Here is a 23,491-nt window from a genome sequence, read left to right as displayed (position 1 = left end):
AGTTATTTTTAAAAACACATAGGGAAAAATACTTAAAAAAATAAACACAGCATCAACAAGTCTTGGGTCAACTTCAAACAACCTAGTAATTGTAATTGGAGGCATGAAGATTGTCAGGTAGTTAGGGGAAGTATTAGAAAAAATAATTGAAGATATAATGATATGAGATTTCCAAATTTTCTGAAAACTATAAATCATGGTTGCAAAAATGTCAACAAAACAAAATTTTATACATACATTACATATATGTATAAGGCACAAACAAAATTTTATATATACATTATATATTTATGTATTTCACATATTAATTATATATTTACACATATATATCTTAGTGTATGTGTATGTATATTCACATACACAGACACACACACACATCAAGCTACATCATAATGAAATTGGTTCAAACTAGAGGAAAAAACATTATATCTAGAACACAGATAAGCATGATAGCAGTTTTTTTGTGGAAACAATGTAAGCAATAAAACAATTGAGCAACACATTTAAATAATTGAAAGAAAAATAATTTTCTACCTAGAATTATTCTCCAGCCAAAATATCTTTTACAATAAAGGTTAAAAAACGATTGAAATAATTTGTCACCAGCAGGCCTGAATAACAAGAAATCTTAGTTTCACAGTAAGATGAGAAATTTTCTTTTTATTTCAGTTAATGTAAAAGACAATTGAGGACTTATGTAAACATAATAATGTATTGTGGGGATTTTAAAATGTAGAAGTAAAATATTTGACAGCAACTGTACAAAGACTGGAAGGGAAAAAAAGATATTATATTGTTTTAATTTACTTATATATGGAATGAAATAATAGTGCATGAAGTCAGTTTATGAAATTTAAGGTATATAAAATAAACTCTAAAAGGACCACTAAAGCAACATGACAAAGTTATAGCAAATAAAGGAAATAAAAAAAGTAAAATGAAACCACAAAAAAGTTTAAAAAAAAAGGTGTAAAAAGGCTGAAGAAGAGGGAAAGAGGAACAAAGAACAGTTAGAAAAAATGTAAAATAAATAGAAAAGTTTTAGATATAGAATAATCACATTAAATGTTAATGGAACAAAAATGTCAGATAATGCCAAAGTAGTTAAAATGTAAGACTCACCTATAGATGCATATAAGAAATCTCTTTTAAATAAGGCACATATATGTAAATAGTGAAATGATAGAAAGTTATATATCATAACATTAATTTGAAAAAAGGTGGAGAGGCTATATTAATATCTGATGAAGTATATTTTAGAACAAAGAATATTATCAGAGATTAAAGAAGGTAATTTCATGATAAAGTGATCACCTAAGAAGTCATGACAAACCTGTTTATTCAACTAGTAATAGAACCACAAAATACATGAAACCATAACTGATAGAATTTCAAGTACATGAACAAAAGTTGACAATTATTATCAGAGATATTAACGCACTTATCTCAATAAAAAAATTACCTGGAAAATCAGTAAGCATATATAGGACTTGAGCAGTAGTATTAAATAGATTAACTTAATTGACATTAATAGAATACACTATCAAAGAACAAGAAAATACATATTCTTTTTAAGTTGTTGTGGAATATAATGTATATATTAGGCCATAAAATAAATCCTAATAAATTTAAAAAGATTCAAGTCAGATAAAATTTTTCTGACCAAAATGAAGTTAAAAATTATTAACAGATCTCTGGAAAATCCCTGGTACTTGAAAACTGTATAACACACTTCTAAGTAACCCATTTATCAAATATATTTTAAATAGAATATTTTAAAAAATTCCAGCATATGAAAATTTGTGGAATGTTACTTACTTGGTCGTTAGAAATTTGTAGCACTAAAGTCCTGTTTTTATGTCTATATAAATGGTCTCAAATTAATGACCACAGCTTCCAGCTTAGGAATCTAGAATACAAAAACAGATGATAAATGTGAGAAGAAGAAAGGAAATGATGAATATTAGAGTGGAAATCAGTAAAATGGAAGATAATTTAAAAATACAGAAAAATGAAACCAAAGTGAATAGCCCTTTACCTATTAAAGATTTGAATTTGCAGTTAAAACATTTAGATAAAGAAAACTCTGAAATTGAATGACTTTTTTACAACAAAAATCTTAGAAAGATATAACACCATTTCTATACAAACTTTTCCAGGAAATTGTTTAGGAAAGAATACATCCCAAATCAGTCTATGAGTCTGGCAATGTCGTTTCTTAAAACCAAAGATATCACAAGAATAGAAACTGCAGACAAATATCCTTTTTAAACATAGATACAAACATTTCTAACAAAACTGTACAAATAAATTGTATAAATATATAAAAAAAAGGATAGCATATCATGACCAAGTGGAGTTTATCTCAGGAATGCATGGATAGTTTACCATTAAAATATCAAGTAACATTAACCACCATATGAGCAAATGAAATAAAGTAATACCACATGATTATCTGAGAGAGAGAGAAAAAGCATTCGACAATATCAAATACAAATTCCAATTTAAAACTCTCAGCAAAATGTGAATAGAAGAGAATAATTCTCAACTTGGTAGAGGGGCATCTTTGAGAAACCTATGGCTAGCAAACATCCTACTTACTAGTGAATGACCAAATATTTTCCCCTTATTATCAGAGGCATGACAGAATTTCTTCTTTTCAACACTACTTCTATTCAACACTATACTAGACATTCCATGAAGTAAGACAAAGAAATAGGTATTTAAATGGGAAAAAATGAAACAGAGCTATTATTTAAGATAATTTGATCGTCTATATTAAAAAATTTTGTGGAAGCTATGGAAAAAGCTACTAGAACTAATGTGAATTAATACATTTGCCAGACGTAAAAGCAATATAAAAACTTAGTATTTATCTATATACTAACAATGGCTTATTCAGGAAATTAAATTTAAAAATACCATTTAGAATAGTATACAAATGTGATAAATTTGAGACAAAAATGACAAAAAATATGTAAGACCTATACCATGAAATCTACAAAACACTGAAAACAGAAATGAAAGATAATCTAAATGGAGAGATACATGGTGTTTATGAATTGAAAAACTCAGTATTATTATAGTGTTAATTCTCCCCAAATTGATGTATAGATACAGTGTAATTTCAATCAAAATTCCACTTTAAAATAAATTTTTACATTTAACATACAAGGAAGTGGAATTGCCAAAATAAATTTTAAAAAGAAGAATGTTAGGGAATGAATACTCCTATTTCCAAAATTTATTATAAGGCTGAATTAATCAAGAGATAGATAAATATATCAATAGAATGGAGTGGAGAGTCTAGCACTAGACATATGCATACACAACAACTGATTTTCAACAGAAGTTCAAAGTTCCGTTAGGATAAAAATGACAGTATATTTAAAGAATAATATGAAACAATTAGATATGCATATGCAAAAACCAAATTTATATCTTTACCTCATACTACATAAAAGTCATATTGAAATGGGTCACAGAATTAAATGTACCATCTAAAATTATAAAACTTCTTGAAGCAGATAGTTTTTTGTAACTTTTGTTTAATGAAAAGTCTCAGATGTGTCAACAAAAGGGCATCTATTAAATTAAAAAAAAAATTAAGATTCATCAAAATCACAAACTTCTGCTCCGAGACATACTGAGAAGGAAAAGATAAGATACAGGCTATGACAACATTTTTGCAAATCACAGCAATAAAGTACTGGTACTCAGAAATCTCAAAATTCAACAGTACGAAAACAAACCAATTTTCAAAATGGGCAAAGCATCCCACCAAAGAAGACATACAGGAGACAAATATATTAAAAGATGCACTACATAATTAATTAGTTATGCCAAATGCAAGTTAAAACCATAATTTGATATGATTACAGACCTATTAGATGCTCATGTCATAAACCTGCATTGTGGGATTACAGAAAACAGTCATCAAAAATGTTTCAAAAATACTTGCACTTTTTTGTGTAGTGTGTTTCTGCATCCTGTGATGAGGGTATTCTGGGCTTACCAGTCCGTCAGCATTGGAGGTATGTGAATGGGTCCCACAAGATGTATCTTCTTGCAATTTTTGAATCTTCCAAGTTTGAGGGAGGGTTCCGGTTCCTCCATTTTTTTTCTTTTTGGTAAAGACAGGGTATTGGTCTTGCCCAGGCTGGAGTGTGGTGGCACAGTCACAGTTCACTGCAGCCTTGATATTCTGGGATCAAGGGATCCTGCTGCCTCACCCTCCCAAGTAGCTAGGAATACAGTTGTACACCACTCTGCTACATTTCTAAAAGGAATTTCAAGCATCTCCACTGAGGTCAGGACATACCAGTAATATTGAGTCAGGATTTTAGTCAATTAAACCATTGATTCAGAAGCACTGGTAATTTTGCTTGCATTGATAAATTGAACCTAGTCTAAGATTATATTCCTTGCTTATTGGTTTAACATCCACAGATTCTTCTTTTACATCTATTTCCATGCTTTTGCTAAAACAAATTGCCAATAATATGCACACTTTTTGTATACATTTTTTCCTCTAAGGTTTAATTTGAACTTTACTCCAGGAAAAGGCTGAAATTAGATTCTAGTTACACATCTGAAAATAAAGTGGTAAAATAAGGTGCTAAACTGAGACATAAGCACAATTATCTTGCTCTTGCAGAGTAAATGCTTTAGGCTTGGTCATTACAGAAACTTCAAACAAAGCAAGGACAAACCTGTCAGCCAGGAGAGCAGTTGTTATTTCTTTCTGCCGGCAAGAGCTCAGTAGAATTTAATGATTGATAGTCATTGGTTTGATATAATTTAATTTTATAAATATTCTAATTCTCAGTTTACCCTTTTTCCCCATTTCCCAAGTTTAGCTGATATGTTTGTTAAATATTAATAGTCAGTTGTTCACCTCATTTTGCCTTTTCAGTTCTGCTGCAATTGATAAATCTTATTATTTGAATGATCTTGGATAAGGGCTTCAGTGTTATCATTTTCATTCTTTAGGCCCCATACTCAGTTATAAAAAAAAGGAAGCCAGCACCAGAGTCCTAGAATTTCAGGATAAAAATTTTATTCAATCATAGCAGCTATTGAATCAAGATTTATACTTCATAGGTAAAAGAGATCACAGATAATAATGCACTGTTTTGCCACTGTAGTTCAGAGACTGTTGGCATCCTATTCTTCAATTGTAGTTGTATTCAACGGTGTTCAAATCCATACATATCAGATTAACAATCCTGAATTCCTACTCTTGAATGTCTAATACCTGCAATGACTTTACAGGAGCAATATCCTTTAGGTAATTGTGGAAGTTGCAAAAAACTGGAAATTTGCTGGCCAGTTAAAAAAAAAGCAGTTCGTTAAAGAATACTGGATATTTAACATTATTAATAGGAAGATTAGTGGAAAAAACAAACAAAATTTGAGGCTAAACTTGTAGGTAAACATCTAAAATTATGCTAAAAAACTTATTCATAGGAAAATGATTTCTGGGGCTTCCTCTCAAAAGTAAATGTCAAGAAATCAACTTACTACAATGCTTCTATTATTACTGCCAGTACCAATATCACCCCTGGATGGTAAATATAATCTTACTACTTCTATTGTTTTTTAAGTCTGGAATTCCATGTTTCAGGTTTACAGAGTGGAAGATGACATATGATGTGATTAATAAACCTTTAAAACATGAACAAGTATTTCAAAGATGGTTAGGAAAAAAAAAAAAAACCTTGCCACCCCAGTCCCCAGACCCAACTCACAATTCTCATTTATAAAGTTAAAAACTGTATTGGGTTCTTGTATTTCTTCCTATAACTTTGTATATAATTAAAACACATTTTAAAACACAGGTGGGAGCATATTGTTAAAAAAAAAAGATAGTTTTGCCCATAAATACACCATAGTTACCCTACAGATGATCCACTATATTTTTCCACAAGTAAATAGGGTTTGCTTATCATACATGTATTTTTAATTTAGTCCCAAACTTGTAGAAGATAAGGCCATGAAAGAAATAGAGAACTAGTTATCATCTAGAGATCCTATATTTTAAACCAGTGATAATATGTGATTGGATTTGGTGTTGCTTCCCTTTTGAAAGAGTAGGAATATATTTTCAGTTGTCTAAAATTTGAAAATACTGTGTTATATGGAAGTCTTTCTTTATGGAAAGGTAATTATAAAAGGAACGGAGCACATAACTATTGAGTAATCCAAAGAACAGGCTATAATGGGCACATATTTTGGCCAGCTAAATTCTGAACTACCTTCCTGTTTAGAGAAAACCTTTCTTATGTGGTTTTAGTGAGTGGAGAGCAGATAATCCTTCCTCTCATTCACTAGAGCTATGCTTTAGAAATGTAACTTAGGTTTAGCCAAACATTTGTTCCTAGTGTGACTTAGAAATTTGAGAGTGCTTAAAAGACACAGGGAAATATGGAATTTATTTAGTGACGGAGATGGAGTTGAGATGTTGATCACAGCAGGGAATGTCATCATAAGAATTTTGTAAATGAAGATTTAATACGTTCATGTATATAAACTGCTTAGAACACTGCCTTGCACAGAGCAGATCCTTGGTAAGTGTTTATTATTAATAAGTGAAACAATATTTCAGGTTTTACCAAAACTACAATTAAAAGCATTTTACTAGCCTAGGGATTCAAATTTAACATCTCTCCTTGTTACAGTAATTTCATGCCTTTGTAGCTTTGTGTGTATTTCCTTGGGTGTAAAATAAATATTTTATTAAATTGGATGTTCATATTCACTAAATGAGTCAGAGTACAACTAACCTTCAATAATTTACTCTTGTGAAGGTCACCACATGATTTATCACTTTGGATGTTCTGTGAGTTTTGAAGGTAGATTTGCAATAATGAACACGGCACTAGTGCAACACATGGACAACTTTGCTCCATTAATCATCTCATTGGGAAGAAAATAAGAGCTAGTATGTGGTTCTTCATAAATGCAAAGCCAAATGTAGCAAGTCTGGTTACCCAGATGTAGCTGATCTATTCAATTCATTTCACTACATTTAGCTCCTGACTGAATTGGTGTCAGTCCTGGAATATTGTGCAATGCTTTAGGAAGTCCAGGTTGGGGAGTCCTAGTCACATGGTACACACCATCTACTGCTTTGCATTTTGTTTCTAGGATTTCTGGAATTCCGTGTATTTGAGTACTGCCAAAGTGTGTTTCTGATTAAGATAAATATATTTTATTATTTCTCTCTCTCTCTTTCTCTCTCTCTCTCTGAATAGTAAAAGGATTTTTTTTAACTTTTTCTTACATCTTTTACAGCAACCTAGATGGAACTAGAAGCCATTATTCTAAGTGGCATAACCCAGGAATGGAAACTCAAATATTGTATATTCTCATTTATAAGGGGGAGATAAGCCATGGATACACAAAGGCATATAGATTGGTATAATAGACACTGGAGACTCAGAAATGGAGAGGGAGGGGGTAATGATTAAAAAACTACATATTGGGTACAATGTACATTACTCAGGTGTCAGGTGCACTACAGTCTCAGACTTAATCACTATACAATTCATACATGTAATCAAAAAGCACTTGTACTCCAAAAGCTGTTGAAATAAAAAATATATATTAAAAATGCATAAAGAAAAAGTTAAAAAAATCCACTTAGAATAATGGCTTCCAGCTCCATCCATGTTGCTGCTAAAGACATGATTTTATTCTTTTCTATGACCGAGTAGTGTTCCATGGTGTATATATACCACATTTTCTTTATCCAGTCAGTTAATGGACACTTAGGTTGATTCCATATCTTTGCAATTATGAAGTATGCTGAGATAAACATGTGTGTAGGTGGCTTTTGATATAACAACAACTTTTCATTTGGGTAGATACCCAATAATGGGATTGCTGGATTGAATGGTAGGTCTACTTTCAGTTCCTTGAGAAATCTGCATATTGTTTTCCATAGAGGTTATACTAATATACATTCCCACCAACAGTATATAACTGTTTCCTTTTCACCACATGCATGCCAACCTTGATTATTTTTTGAAGTTTTATTAACGGTCATTCTGTCTGGGGTAAGGTGGTATCTCATTTTGGTTTTAATTTGCATAGTTCCCTGATGATTAGTGATGTTGAATATCTTTTCATATGGTTGTTGGCCATTTGTATATTTTCTTTTGAGAAGTGTCTATTCATGCCATTTGTCCACTTTTTGATGGAATTACTTGTTTTTTCCTCACTGATTTGTTTGAATTCCTTGTAGATTATGGATATTAGTTCTCTGTTGGATGTATAGTTTGCAAATATTTGCTACCATTCTGTGGGTTGTCTGTTTACTCTGATGATTATTTATTGTGCTGTGCAGAACATTTTTAGTTTAATTAGGTCCCATTTATTTTTGTTTTTGTTGTATTTGCTTTTGGGATCTTAGTAATACATTCTTTGCCTACACCAATGTCCAGAAGTGTTTTTCCTAGGTTTTCTGCTAGACTTTTTATGGTTTCAAGTCTTAGAGGTAAGTCTTTGATCCGTATGGTATTGACTTTTTTAGATGGTGAGAGATACAGATCCGATTTCATTCTGTTTTCCCAGCACTGTTTATTAAACAGGATATCTTTTCCACAAGTTATGTTTTTATACGTTTTGTCAAAGATCAGTTGACTTTAAGTATTTGGCTTTTTTCTGGGTTCTCTATTTTGTTTCATTGGTCTATGTGTATACCTTTATACCAGTTCCATACTGTTTTGGTTATTACAGCCTTGTAGTATAATTTGAAGTCAGGTAATGTGATGCCTCCACAGTTGTTCTTTTGCCTTAGGATTGATTAAGCCATTTGGGCTTTTTGGTTACTTATGAATTTTAGGATTTTTTCCTAATTTTGTGAAAAAGGATGTTGATATATTGAGAGGAAATGCATTAAATCTGTGCATTGCTCCTGAAAGTATGGTCATTTTCATGATATTGATTCTTGTGACCCATGAGCATGGGACGAATTTCCATTTCTTTGTGTAATCTATGATTTCTTTCAGCAGTGTTTTGTAGCTTATCTTGCAGAGATCTTTTACCTCCTCAGTTATGTATATTTGTAGGTATCATTTCTTTTGCAGCTAAAGTAAAAGGGATTGAATTGTTGATTTGATTCTCAGGTTGGTTGTTGGTGGTGAATAGCAGTAATAACTGATTTGTATACATTGATTTTGTCACCCAAGACTTTATTGAAATCATTTATCTGATCTAGTAGTCTTTTGGTGGAGTCTTTAGGATTTTCTACGTGTATGATTGCATCATCAGCAAACTGGGATAGTTTGCCTTCCTCTTTTCCAATTTGGGTACCCTTTGTTTCTTTCTCTTGACTGATCTCTGGCTAGGACTTCCGGTCCAGTCATATGTTGACTAGAAACAGTGACAGTGGGCATTCTTGTCTTATTCCAGTTCTTAGAAGGGATGCCTTCAACTTTTCTTCATTTTGTATATTGGTTATGGGTTTGTTTTATATAGCTTTATTATTTTGAGATATGTTACTTCTATGCCTAGTTTGTTTAGGGTTTTTAATCAGAAAGGATTGTTGGATTTTATTGAATGATTTTTCTGTGTCAATTCAGATGATATTCTTTCTGTTTTTAATTCTGTTTATGTGATGGATCACATTTATCAACTTGTGTATGTTGAACCATCCCTGAGATGACAACCACCTGATTGTGGTGGATTATCTTTTTGATGTCCTAGTATTTTGCTGGGGGTTTTTGCATCTGTGGTCATCAGGGACATTGGTCTGTAGTTTTTTTTGTTGTTATATTCTTTAGTGGCTTGGATACCAGGGTGATATTGGCTTCATAGAATAAATTGGGGAGGAGTTCCTCTTTCTCAATATTTTGAAGTAGTTTCAATAGAATTGGTACCATTTCTTCTTTGAATGTCTGATGGAATTTGTCTGTTGTTCTATCTGGCACTGTCCTTTTTATTGTTGGTAATTTTTATATTACTGATTCAATCTCACTGCTTGTTAATGATCTGTTCAGAATTTCTATTTCTTCCTGATTCAAGCTATGAGGTGTGTATGTTTCCAGGAAGGTATTCATTTCCTATAAATTTTTAGTTTGTATGCATAGAGTAGGTCATGGTAGACTTGAATGATCTTTTGTATTTCTGTAGTGTCAGTTGCAATGTCTCCATTTTTTTTCTGATTGTGCTAATTTGAAACTTGTTTTACATCTTCTGGTTAATCTACGTAATGGTATATTGACTTTATTTAGCTTTTCAAAGAACCAACTTTTTGCTTCATTGTTCCTTTGTACTTTTTTGATTTAATTTCATTTGGCTCTGCTCTGATGTTTGTTATTACTTTTTCTTTGCTAGCTCTGAGCTTGGTTTGTTCTTGTTTTTCTAATTCCCTGAGGTATGATGCTAAGTTTTCAATTTGTGAGTATTCAGACTTTTTGATATAGGCATTGAGCACTAGACACTTTTCTCTTAGCACTGCTTTTGCTGTATATCAGAAGTTTTTATAATTTGTGTCACTACTATCATTCATTTCAAAGAATTTTTAAATTTCCATTTTTGAGTTCATTTTTAACCTAAAAATCATTCGAGAGTAGATTGTTTAATTTCTGTGTAACTGTATAGTTTTGAGCGTTCCTTTTGGAGTTGATTTCTACTTTTATTCCACTATGGTCTGAGAAAATAGTTGATATAATTTTGATTTTAAAAAATTTATTGAAACTTGTTTTGTAGCCTATAGTATGTTCTGTCCTGAGAATGTTCCATGTGCTGATGAGAAGAATGTATATTCTGCAATTCATAAGTATAATGCTCTGTAAATACCTGTTAGGTCCATTTGTTCTAGATTGCAGTTTAAATCCAGTTTTTCTTTGTAGACTTTCTGCCTTGGTTATCTGTCCAGTGCTGTCAGTGAAATATTTAAGTCCCCCACTATTATTGTGTTACTGTCTATTTCTTCTTGTAGATCTAGTGGCAATTGCTTTATGAATCTGGGAGCTCCAGAGTTAGCTGCATATATATTTAGGATTGTAATATCTTCTTGTTGAATTGATCCTTTGATCATTATATAATGATCTTTGTGTTTTTTACAGTTGTTCCTTTAAAGTCTGTTTTATCTAGTATATGAATAGCTGCTCCTGCTCACTTTTGGCTTCCATTTGCATGAAATATCTTTTTCTTTTTCCATTCCATTACCTTGAGTCTAAAATAATTTTTATGTGTTAGATGTGTCTCCTGAAGACAGAAAATGTTTGTAATTTGTTATCCATGCTGGAAATCTGTATATTTTAAATGGAGCATTTAGACCATTTGCATTCATTGTTAATATTGAGATGTGAGATATTATTCCACTCATCATGTTAGTTGTTTTCTAGGTATTTTGTTCTCTTCAGTGTGTTATTATATTATAGGCTCTGTGAGTTTCATGCTTTTAAGAGGTTCTATTCTGGTACATATCAGCCTTCTGTTTCAAGCCTTAGAATTCTTTTAACATTTCTTGTAAGACTGATATAGTGGTGACAAATTTCCTCAGCATTTGCTTGTTGAAAAACAATGTAATTTTTCTTCTTTTACAAAATGAGTTTTGTTGCATACAAAATTCCTGGTTGACAATTATGCTGTTTAAGAAGGTTAAAGATAGGACCACAATCCCTTCTGGCTCATAAAGTTTCTGCTGAGTACATTTTTTATATTTAGGAAAGAAAAAATTATTACAATTAGATAAATTCTAAAGTTTGTCTCGATTTTTATACTAAATAGTAGTCTTTGTTTTATAGATGAAGAAGCTGAAATCTAAAATTGGTAATGACTTGTCCAAGATCAGATGCATAATAAATGGCAGAAGTGTACAAAAATCTAGATCTTGATGCCATTGTTAATGAACTTTCACAATAGTTACTCACTTTGTTGCCTCATAACAGTGGACACTTTATAGCTCATCGCAATGAAGAGTAATTTGAACAAGTCCTTAGATTTCCAATTCTACCTTTTGACTCCAATAGCACTAAAAACTGATATCATTTTATGTTCAAAATCACTATAGACAAAGTTTATTGAGCCCTGAAAGCTCCTTTTTGTCAATGTTAATGTAGATATATTATGACTATGATTGCCCTAGTTAGTATCTGTTCATTGTTGCCAAAGCCACATAGTGAAGAGCCTATAATGATTTGAACCCCAAGCTGAGTCCAGGTTAAATGAACATGTCTAATACAAACTGCATCAGTAAAGCTGGAGCCATGGATTTTCAATAATGTGTGAACTAAGGCCAGGATTAAACTTTTTAAACATCATTTGTTTATGTAATTATATAACGTACCTTTTTCTTATAAACTATAACTACTATCTTGTTCATTTTTTGAATTTATACCTAAAAAATTTTGCCATATGTAAGACAGGATTTGTAAGAATAGTATTATTAAATATTATTCTGAAGTTATATTTTATTACTCTTCCCAGTTTAAGGATATAGTCAGTATTAATTTTATTTCTATAAATTTTGTTTTAGCATTTTTGGATATTTCTACTCACAAATATTTACTTCAGTAATTATGTCCTTATGTATTTTCTGTTAGTTTTCTGTGACACAACTTTTTGAAATTTCTAAACTTAAGAACATTTTGAGAAAACCACAATTTTCAATTTTATAAAGATAATCATCTGCTTATTTGTAAACTTATGTAAATTTTATTCAAAAAGTTTTGCTTGGTGGAGATGCAGAGTAAGATGATTAATAGAATGCTTGATTGATCATCCTCCTGTAGGAACACCAAATTAAACAACTCTCCACACACACACACAAAAACACTTTCATAAGAACCATAAATCAGGTAAGTAGTAATCACAGTACCTTGTTTTAACTTCATATCACTGATAAAGTCACTTAAAAGGGTAAGAAAGACAGTCTTGAATTACCAGTGCCACTCCTTTCCCATCCCCCTGGCAGTAGTTGGTTGTTGTGGAGAAAGAATCTTTGTGCTTAAGGAAGGGAGAGCACAAGGACTGTGGGATTTTTGCATTGAAAGTCAGAGTTGCCCTGTCTGAACAGTAGTACCAGGAAGAATTCAGTTGTTCCCCACAGAAGGAGCATTTAGACCAGCCCTAGCCAAAAGGGAATCACCCAACCCAGTGGTCAGAATTGATTTCTGGAAAGCCTTGTCACAATGAGCTAGTGTGCTGGGATCCTAAATAAATTTGCCAGTCAGTCTGTGCCACAGGGTCTGCAATTCCTGGGAAAGTCCAGGTGTTGAGCTGGGCTCAGAGCCAGTGGACTCGTGGGGCACATAACCCATTGAGACACGAGCTGGGACAGACAAGGGAGTTCTTGCATCACCCATAACCCAACCCAAGGCAGTGCTGCATTCAGCTCCAGGAGATACTCCTTCCTTCTGCTCGAGGAACAGAGGGAAGAATAAAGAGGACTTTGTCTTACAACTTAGAAACCGGCTCAACCACAGTAGGATAAGACACCAGGCAGAGTCCTGAGGCCCTGATTCTAGGCCTTAGTTTATTGACAATATTTTTATCCCCACCCTGGGTCAGAAGGAAATCTGCCGCCTTGAAGGGAAGTACCGAGTCCTGGCAGCATTATCACTTATTGATTAAGAGATTTTGGCCCTAAATAATCAGCAGCAGTACCCAGGAAGTACTCATGGTAGTCCTTGAGTGAGACCAAGAGACATGCCAACTTCAGAAGTGACACCGAACATTTTCAGCTGTAATGGCTATGGGGAGAGACAATTGCTTGAGAAAAGAGGAGCAAGAGTAAAGGGGAATTTGTCTTGAAGACTAGGTATCAGCTTGGCAACAGTGGGGTAGAGAAAAAAGAGAACTCTTGGGGGTCCCTGATTCCAGACCTTAGCTCTTGAGTGGCATTTCTGGACCTGCTGTGGGCCAGAAGGGAGCCCACTGCCCTGAAAGTGAGAGGCCAAGGCCTGGCAACATTCACCGCAAGCTTAATGAAGAGACCTATGGTCTTAAGTGGACATTGGTGGTAGCCAGGAATATTCACTATGGCTCAGGGGCACTGGTGGTCATGGAGAGAGACTCCTCTGCTTGTGAAAATGTCAGGGAAGAGTGGGAAGGAATTTGTCTTATGGCTTGGATGCCACCTCCACTGTAGTAGAATAAAGCACCAGGTAGACTCCTAAGATTTCTGACTATAGGCCTTGGCTCCCAGATGGCATCTCTGGACCTGCCCAGTGTCAGGGGCAACTTGTCACCCTGATAGAAGACACACAAGCCTGGCTAGTTTTGCCACTTGGTAATTGGAGAGCCCTCAGACCTTGAACAAACATAAGTGGTAGTGAGGCAGTGGTTACTGTGGGCCTTGGGCAAGAACCTGTGCTGTGCTGGCTTCAGTTCTGACCCAACACAGTCCCAGAGGTGGTAGTCACAAGGGTGGGGTGCTTGTGACATACCTTCACTAGCTCCAGGAAGCTCACCACAGACAGAGAGACTCAATTTTTGAGGGGGAGAAAGTAAGGGAAGAGAACAAAAGTTTCTATCTGGAATTCAGAGAAATTGTCTAGATCTTATCCAGGACCACAAAGTCAATACCTCTTTAGGTCTTCAAGAGCCAGTGTTACTTGGCTTGGGGTAATACTGGGCTTTCTCTAATGCATAAATGGCTACAATGACCAAAAACTTAGATCACAACCCCCAAGTCCCTTTGAATACCTAGAAAATTTTTTCAAGAAAGGAAGGTACAAACAATCCCAGACAGTGAAGACTGCAATAAATATGTAGTTCTTCAACGCACAGACATTGATGAACTTTGCAAGCATCAAGAGCATCCAGGAAAACATGACCTCACACAATATACTAAATAAGTCACCAGGGACTAATCCTGGGGAGACAAAGATATGTGACCTTTCAGACAGAATTTGAAACATCTATTTTGAGGAAACTCAATGAAATTCATGATGACACAGAGAATAATTCAGAATCCTATGAAATAAATTTTACAAAGAGATGGAAATGATTTTTATTTTATTTCATTTTATTATTATTTTTTGAGACAAAGTCTCACTCTGTCACCCAGGCTGGAGTGCAGTGGTGTGAACCCAGTTCATTCCAACTTCTGCCTCCCAATTTCAAGTGATTCTTCTGCCTCAGCCTCCCAAGTACCTGGGACTTTAGGCACATGCTACCATGACAAGCTAATTTTTGTATTTTTTGTAGAAATGGGTTTTTACCATGTTGACCAGGGTGGTCTTGAGCTCCTGACCTCAAGTGATCTGTCCCCCTTGGCCTCCTAAAGTGCTGGGATTACAGGCAGGAGCCACCACACTGGGCCTGAAACAATTTTTAAAATCAACCCAGAATTCTGGAGTTGAAAAATACTCTTGATGTATGAAGAATGCATCAGTGTCTTGTAACAGAATAATTGATCAAACAGCAGAAGAAATTAGTAAGTTTAAAGACAAACTATTTGAAGACGGGAGACAAAAAAAAGAATTTAAAAAATGAAGCACAAATAAAATCCAGAAAATAGCCACAAAAGGGCAAATCTAGGAGTTATTGGCCTTAGGGAGACCTAATGGAGAGATGTGTAGAATATTTATTCAAAAGGATAACCACAAAGTATTTCCCAAACTTCAAAGAGATTTTAATATTTAACTACAAGATTTTTATAGAATACCAATCAGGTTTAATGCAAATAACACTACATAGGGTTATTTAATAATCAAACTCCCAAGGTCAAGAATAAAGAAAATATCCTAAAAACATCAAAATAAAGAAATAAATATATTAGAACTACAACACATCTGGCAGCAGACTTCAGTGGAAACCTTACAGGCCAAGAGAAAGTGACATCATATTTTTAATGTACTAAAAGAAAAATGAATCTTTTATCCTTGAATATAAAACTGATGAAAATATCCTTCATGTGTAAAGGAGAATTGTAAAAGACTCAGCTAGCGAAACAAAGGCTGAAGGATTCAGTCAACACAAAACTTGTCCTACAAGAAATGCTAAACGGAGTTCTTCAATCAGAATAAAAAGGATGTGAATGAGTAGTAAGAAATCATCTGAAGGTACAAAACTCATTAGCAATAGTAACTACACAGAAAAACACAAAATATTATAGCATTGCAGCTGTGGTGTGTATACTATACATATCTTGAGTAGAATGACTAAAAGATGAACTAATCAATAATAATAACTATAACTTTTGAAGCAATAGACAGTACAATAAGATAGAAACAAGTTAAATAGCAGTGAGATAAAGTTAAACTATAGAATTTTTATTAGTTTTACCTTTGCTAATTTGTTTGCTTATGGAATCAATGTTATCATTTGTTCAGAACAATAGATTTAAGATATTATTTGCAAGCCTGATAGTAACTTCATATCAAAAACATACAACAGAAACACAAAAATAAATACCAAGACATTTAAACTTACCACTAGAGAAAATCACCTTTCTCAAAGGAAAACAGGAAGTAAAGAAAGAACAAAGGGAAAATTACAAAACAACCAAAAAAAATAACAAAATGGCAGCAGTAAGTCCTTATTTATCAGTGATAACATTGAATGTAAATGGAATTAACTCTTTAATATAGGAGTGTCCAATCTTTTGGCTTCCCTGGGCCACACTGGAAGAAAAACTGCCTTGGACCACACAAAAGATATACTAAGATTAATGATAGCTGATAAACTTTTTTAAAAAGTCACAAAAACCTCATAATTTTAAGAAAGTTAAAGAAATTGTGTTAGGCCTCATTCAAAGCCATACTGGGCCACATTCAGCTGATAGGCTACAGGTTGGACAAGCTTGCTGTAATCAAAAGACATAGATTGGCTGAATGGATAATATAACAAGACTTAATGAGCTGTTGCCTATAAGAAATACAATTTACTATGAAGATACACATAGAGTAAAAACAAAGAGATGAGAAAGATAATTCCATGTCAATGGAATTTTAAAAAGAGCAAGAGTAACTATACTTATATCAGACAAAATAGATTTCAAGACTAAAACTATGAAAAGAGACAAAGAAGGCAATGATATAAAATGGGTCAATTTAGCAACAGGATATAACAATTTTAAATATATATGTACACAAGACTGGGACACCTAGATAGATAAAGCAGATATTAGAGCTAAAGAGACAGATAGGCCCCAATAAAATAGTAGCCAGAGACTTCAACACCCCACTTTCAGCACTGAAAATTATCCAGAGAGAAAATCAATAAAGAAACATTGGACTTAATCTGCACAATATATCAAATGGACCTAATAGGTATTTAAAGAACATTTCACCCAATGGATACAGAATAAGCATTTTTGTCTCAGTACATGGATCATTCTCAAGGATAGACCATAATTTGGCCAAAAAACAAGTATTAAAGTATTCTAAAAAACTAAAATTATATTAAGTATCTTCTCTGACCACAATGGAATAAAACTAGAAATCAGTATAAAGAAGAATTTCAGAAATTATAAAAACATTTGGAAATTAAATAATATGCTCCTGAATGACCAGTGGGTCAATGAAGAAATTACAAAGAAAATTTAAAAATGTCTTGAAGCAAATGATAATGGAAATAACATCCATAACCTATGTGATACAGTGAAAGCACTAATAAGATGAAAGTTTATAGTTATAAGCAACTACATCGAAAAAGTAGAAAAATTTCTAATAAATATATTAATGCATTATAAAGAACTACTAGAAAATCAAGAGAAAATCAAACCCAAAATTAGTAGAAGCAAAGAAATAATAAAGATCAGAGCAGAAATAAAATTGAAATGAAGAAAAAAATAGGAAAGCTCAATGAAATGAATACTTGGATTTTGAAAGGTAAATGAAGCTGACAAGCTTTTAGCCAGGCTGTATTAGTCCATTCTTCCATTGCTGTAAAATAAGCCTGAGACGGTGTAATTTATTTAAAAAGAGGTTAGTTGGTTCACAGTTTCATAGGCTGTATAGGAAGCATGATGGTGGCCATCTGTTTGGCTTCTGGTGAGGCCTCACAAAACTTACAGTTATGGTAGAAGGTGAAGAGGAAGCAGGCTTGTCTTACATGGCCAGAGCAGTAGAAGGAGAGAGAGTGGGGAGGTGCCACACACTTTTAAAAAAAGCAGATCTCACAAGAATTCACTGACTATACAGTACCAAGGGGGAGCGGTGCTAAACCATATATAAGAATCCACCCTCATTACACAATCATCTCCCACCAGGCCCCACATTCAACACTGGTGATTACAATTAGACATGAAATTTGAACAGAGACACAGATCCAAACAGTATCATTCACCCCCGACCCTTCAAAAAATCTCATGTCTTGTTCATATTCCAAATACAATCATGCCTTCTGAACATTCCCCCAAAGTCTTAACTCACGCCAGCATTAACTAAAAAGTCCAAATTCCCAAGTCTCATCTGAGACAATGCAAGTCCCTTCTGCCTATGGGCCCATAAAATCAGAAACAAGTTAGTTACTTCCATGATACAGTGGAGGTACAGGCACTGGGTAAGTACTTGTGTTCCGAAAGGGAGAAATTGGCCAAAAGAAAGTGGCAACAGGCCCCATACACATTTGAAATCCAGCGGGGCAGTCATTAAATCTTAAAGCTCCAAAATAATCTCCTTTGACATCATGTCTCACATGTAGGGAACACTGATGCAAAGAAAGAGCTCCCAAGGCCTGGGGCAGCCATGTCCCTATGGTTTTGCCTGTGTCAGCCCCTGTGGCTACTCTCATGTTGCTATTGAGTGCCTGCAGCTTTTCCAGGTTCATGGTCCAAGCTGACAGTGAATCTACCATTCTGGGGTTTGGAGGATGGTGGTCCTCTTCTCACAGCTCCACTGGGCAGTGACCCACTGGGGCCCTCTGTTTGGGGTCTCCAACCCCACATTTTTCATCTTCTATCCTAGTAGTGCTTCTCAATGGGGTTCCTCCCTTACGGCAGGCTTCTGCCTGAACATCCAGGCTTTTTCATACATCCTTTGAAATCTAACACCATGTGGAATCCTCCATAGTGTATGACTTGCATCATCTAAAGCAGCACCCTAAAGTGTATCTGGGCCCCTTTTAGCCAGGGCTGGAGCTTGAGAAGCTGGGAAGCACATTGCAGCATCTTGAGACTGTACAAGACAGCAGGGCCTTAGGCCTGGCCCACAAAACTATTCTTCTCTCCTAAGCTTCTGGGCCTGTAATGGGAGGAGCTGCTGCAATGGTCTCTGAAATGCTTTTGAGGACTTCTTCCCATTGCCTTGGATATCAGCATTTGCCTTCCCTTTAGTTATGCAAATTTCTTAGCCTGCTTGGATTCCTCCTAGAAAATAGACTTTTTATTTTCTGCTACATCTCCAGGCTGCAAATTTTCCAAACTTTTAAGCTCAGCTTCTCTTTTAAACATAAGTTCCAGTTTTAAGTCAATTCTTTGCTCATGCATATGAAAATAGGTTGTTAGAAGCAGCCAGGCCACATTTTGAACACTTTGCTGCTTAGAAATTTCTTCCATCAGATAGTCTAAATTGTTATCCAAAGTTCAAAGTTCCACAGACCCCTAGGACAGGGGCACAATGCCTCCAGGTTCTTTGCACAACAAAAGTGACTTTTGCTCCATTTCCCCAAAAGTTTCTTGTTCCTGTGTGAGTCCTCCTCCACCCAGACTTTATTGTCCACATTACTATCAGCATTTCTATTACAACCAGTTAACCCGTCACTATGGTTCCAAATTTTCCCTCATCTTTCTATCTTCTTGTGAGCCTACCAAACTATTTCAACTTCTGCCCATTACCCAGTTCTGCTGTTGCTTCCACATTTTCAGGTATATTTATAGCAATGTTCCACTTCTCAGTACCAGTTTTCCATATTAATTAATTCTCACAATGCTATAAAGAAATACCTGACACTGGGTGATTTATAAAGAAAAGAAGTTTAGGGATTTCTGCCAAGATGGCCAAATAGGAACAGCTCCAGAGCACAGTTCCCAGTGAGAGCAACACAAAAGGCAAGTGATCTCCACATTTCCAACTGAGGTACCGGGTTCATCTCAATGGGACTGGTTGGACAGTGGGTATAAACCAGGGAGGGCAAACCAAGGCAGGGTGGGATGCTGCCTCACTAGGGAAGTGCAATTGGCCAGAGGATTCCCTCCTACCCAATGGAAGCCACTGGGGACTTATCAGGCCGCTGCAACACTCCAGTTGAAATACTGAGCTCCCATGGTCTTTATAACCCTCAGACCAGGAGATTTTCACCAGGCTGACAAGCACTATGGATTACTGGCACAAACCTGAGTGGCTGTTTCAGCCAGCACCATGGGTTTTGGCTGGCACCTGGAACACCTGCAAGACAGACCCTCTGACTCCCCAGAAAAAAAGGGGAGCTAAAGGCAGGGAGCCAAGTGAACTGGCTTGGCAGGTCCCTCCCCATAAAGACTAGCAAACTGAATCCCTCTGGCTTGAGAGTTTCACAGCCAGCACAGCAGTTTGAGCTCGACCCAGGACGATTAAGCTCAGTGGGGGAAGGGTGTCCACCATTGCTAAGACAGTTCTAACTATACCTGTGTAAACAAAATCACAAGGAAGTTTACACAGCAGCTGGACTGAGTCTGTGGCAGCTCAGCAGTGCCTCTGCAGGAAGATTGTGACTAGACTCTCTCCTTGCTGAGCAGAGTATCTCTGAAAAAAAGGCAGCAGCATGTCAGGGACTTATAAATAAAACCCCATCTTCCCAGGACAGAGCACCTGGGAAAAAGGGCAGTTGACAGTTCCACTGCAACAGACTTAAACACCCCTACACAGAAGCTCTAAAGGGAGCAACAGAACTTCGAGCACAGCACTCAAACTCTGATAAAGACAGACTGCCTCCTCAAGCAGCTCCCTGACCCCTGCATGTCCAAAAAGGCACCTCATAAAGGAGAGCTTTGGCTGACATCTGGCAGTTACCCTTCTGGGACAAAGCTACCACAGATAGAACAGGCAGCAATCCTTGTTGTTCAGCAACCCCACAGGTGATTCCCAGGCAAGCAGGGTCTGGAGTGGACCTTCAGCAGTCCTGCAGCAGAGGGGCCTGACTTCTAGAAGGAAAACTAAAAAACAGAAAGAAATAGCTTCAACATCAATAGAAACGATGTCCATTCAGAGCCCCATCTGAAAGTCACCAACTTCAAAGACCAAAGGTAGAAAACTCTATGAAGATGGGAGGAAACCAGCATGTAAAGGATGAAATTACCAAAAACCAGAACACCTCTCCTCCTCCAAGGGATCACAACTCCTCAACAGGGAACAAAACTGAATGGAGAATGAGTTTGATCAATTGACAGAAGCAGGCTTCAGAAGGTGGGTAGTAACAAACTTCTCTGAACTAAAGGAACGTGTTCTAACCCAATGCAAAGAAACTAAGAGCCTTGAAAAAAGGTTAGACAAAATGCTAACTAGAATAACCAGGTTAGAGGTTGCAATCCTAGTCTCTGCTTAAATAGACTTTAATTTAACAAAGATCAAAAGAGACAAGGAAGGGCATTACATAATGGTAAAAGGAGAAATGCAACAAGAAGAGTTAACCATCCTAAATATATATGCATCCAATACAGGCGCACCCAGGCACATAAAGTAAGCTCCTAATGACCTACAAAGAGACTTAGACTCCCACACATTAATAGTGGGAGACTTTAACACTCCACTGACAATATTAGACAGATCAATGAGACAGAAAATCAACAAGGATATCCAGGACTTGAACTCAGATCTGGACCAAGCGGACCTAATAAACATCTACAGAACTCTCCATCCCAAATCCACAGAATACACATTCTTCTCAGCACCATATCACACTTCCTCTCAAATTGACCACATAATTGGAAGTAAATCAATCCTCAGCAAATGCAAAAGAATGGAAATGATAACAGCCACTCTCTCAGACCACAGTGCAATCAAATTAGAACTCAGGATTAAGAAATTCATTCAAAATCACACAACTACATGGAAACTAAACAACCTTTTCCTGAATGACTACTGGATAAAGAATGCAATGAATGCAGAAATAAAGATGTTCTTTGAAACCAATGAGAACAAAGATACAACATACCAGAATCTCTGGGACACATTTAAAGCACTGTCTAGAGGGAAATTTAAATTCCCTCATGAGAAGTGAGGAAAGATCTAAAATTGACACCCTATCTTCATAATTTAAAAAACTAGAGGAGCAAGATCAAACAAATTCAAAAGATAGCAGAAGACAAGAGAAAACTACGATCAGAGTAGAACTGAAAGAGATAGAGACACAAAAAAAGCTTCAAAAAATCAATAAATCCAGAAGGTGGTTTTATGAAAAGATCAACAAAATAGATAGACCACTAGCCAGATTAATAAAAAAAGAAAAGAAAGAAGAATCGAATAGATGCAATAAAAATAAAGGGGATATCACCACCGATTCCACAGAAATATAAACCACCATCAGAGATTACTACAAACAACTCTATGTACATAAACCAGTAAATCTAGAAGAAATAGATAAATTCCTGGACACTTACACCCTACCAAGACTAAACCAGGAAGAAGTTGAATCCCTGAATAGACCAATAACAAGGCCTGAAGTTGAGGCAGCAATTAATAGCCTACCAACCAAAAAAAGTCCAGATCCAGAGAGGTTCCCAGCCGAATTCTACCAGATGTACAAGAGGAGCTTGTACCATTCTTTCTGAACTACTTCAAATAATACAAAAGGAGGGAATCCTTCCTAACACGTTTTATGAGACCAACATCATCCTGATACCAAAACCAGGCAGAGACACAACTAAAAAAGAAAATTACAGGCCAATATCCATGATGAACATCAATGCAAAAATCTTCAATAAAATACTAGCAATTTGAATGTAACAGCACATCAAAAAGCTTATCCATCATGATCAAGTACACTTCATCCCAGGGATGCACGACTGGTTCAATATATGCAAATCTATAAACTTAATCCATCACATAAACAGAACCAAAGACATAAACCATATGATTATCTCGATAGATGCAGAGAAGGCCTTTGACAAAATTCAACAGCCCTTTATGCTAAAAACTCTTAGTAAACTAGGTATCGATGGAACATATCTCAAAATAATCAGAGCTATTTACTACAAACTCATAGCCAATATCATACTGAATGGGCAAAAACTGGAAGCATTCCCTTTGAAAACTGGCACTAGACAAGGATGCTCTCTCTTACCATTCCTATTCAACATAGTATTGGAAGTTCTAGCCAGAGCAATCAGGCAAGAAAAATAAATAAAGAATATTCAATTAGGAAAAGAGGAAGTAATTGTCTCTATTTGCAGAAGACATGATTGTATATTTAAAAGACCTGATCATTTCAGCCCAAATCTCTTAAAATGATAAGCAACTTCAGCAAAGTTTCAGGATACAAAATCAGTGTGCAAAAATCACAAGCATTCCTATACACCAATAACAGACTAACAGAGAGCCAAATCATGAGTGAACTCCCATTCACAATTGCTACAAAGATAATAAAATACCTAGGGATACAACAAACAAGGGAC

At 35.3% G+C, this 23,491-nt stretch overlaps 1 long non-coding RNA gene across 1 annotated transcript in view; it reads right to left on the bottom strand.

Moving 5' to 3' along the window:
* The window catches only part of LOC105712368 (uncharacterized), a 71,272-nt gene that overhangs the window by 885 nt on the left and 46,896 nt on the right, over window positions 1-23,491 (bottom strand). Inside the window, exon 2 of the long non-coding RNA XR_001106304.3 lies at window positions 1,819-1,909. This is a non-coding gene — a long non-coding RNA (uncharacterized LOC105712368). The remainder of the gene's footprint in view (window positions 1-1,818; window positions 1,910-23,491) is intronic.

This window comes from Aotus nancymaae, unplaced genomic scaffold (genome assembly GCF_030222135.1).
Source record: "Aotus nancymaae isolate 86718 unplaced genomic scaffold, 86718_ANA_hifiasm-v0.15.2.pri h1tg000048l, whole genome shotgun sequence".
Lineage (NCBI taxonomy): Eukaryota > Metazoa > Chordata > Mammalia > Primates > Aotidae > Aotus > Aotus nancymaae.
This window is presented reverse-complemented; position numbering and strand designations above follow the sequence as displayed.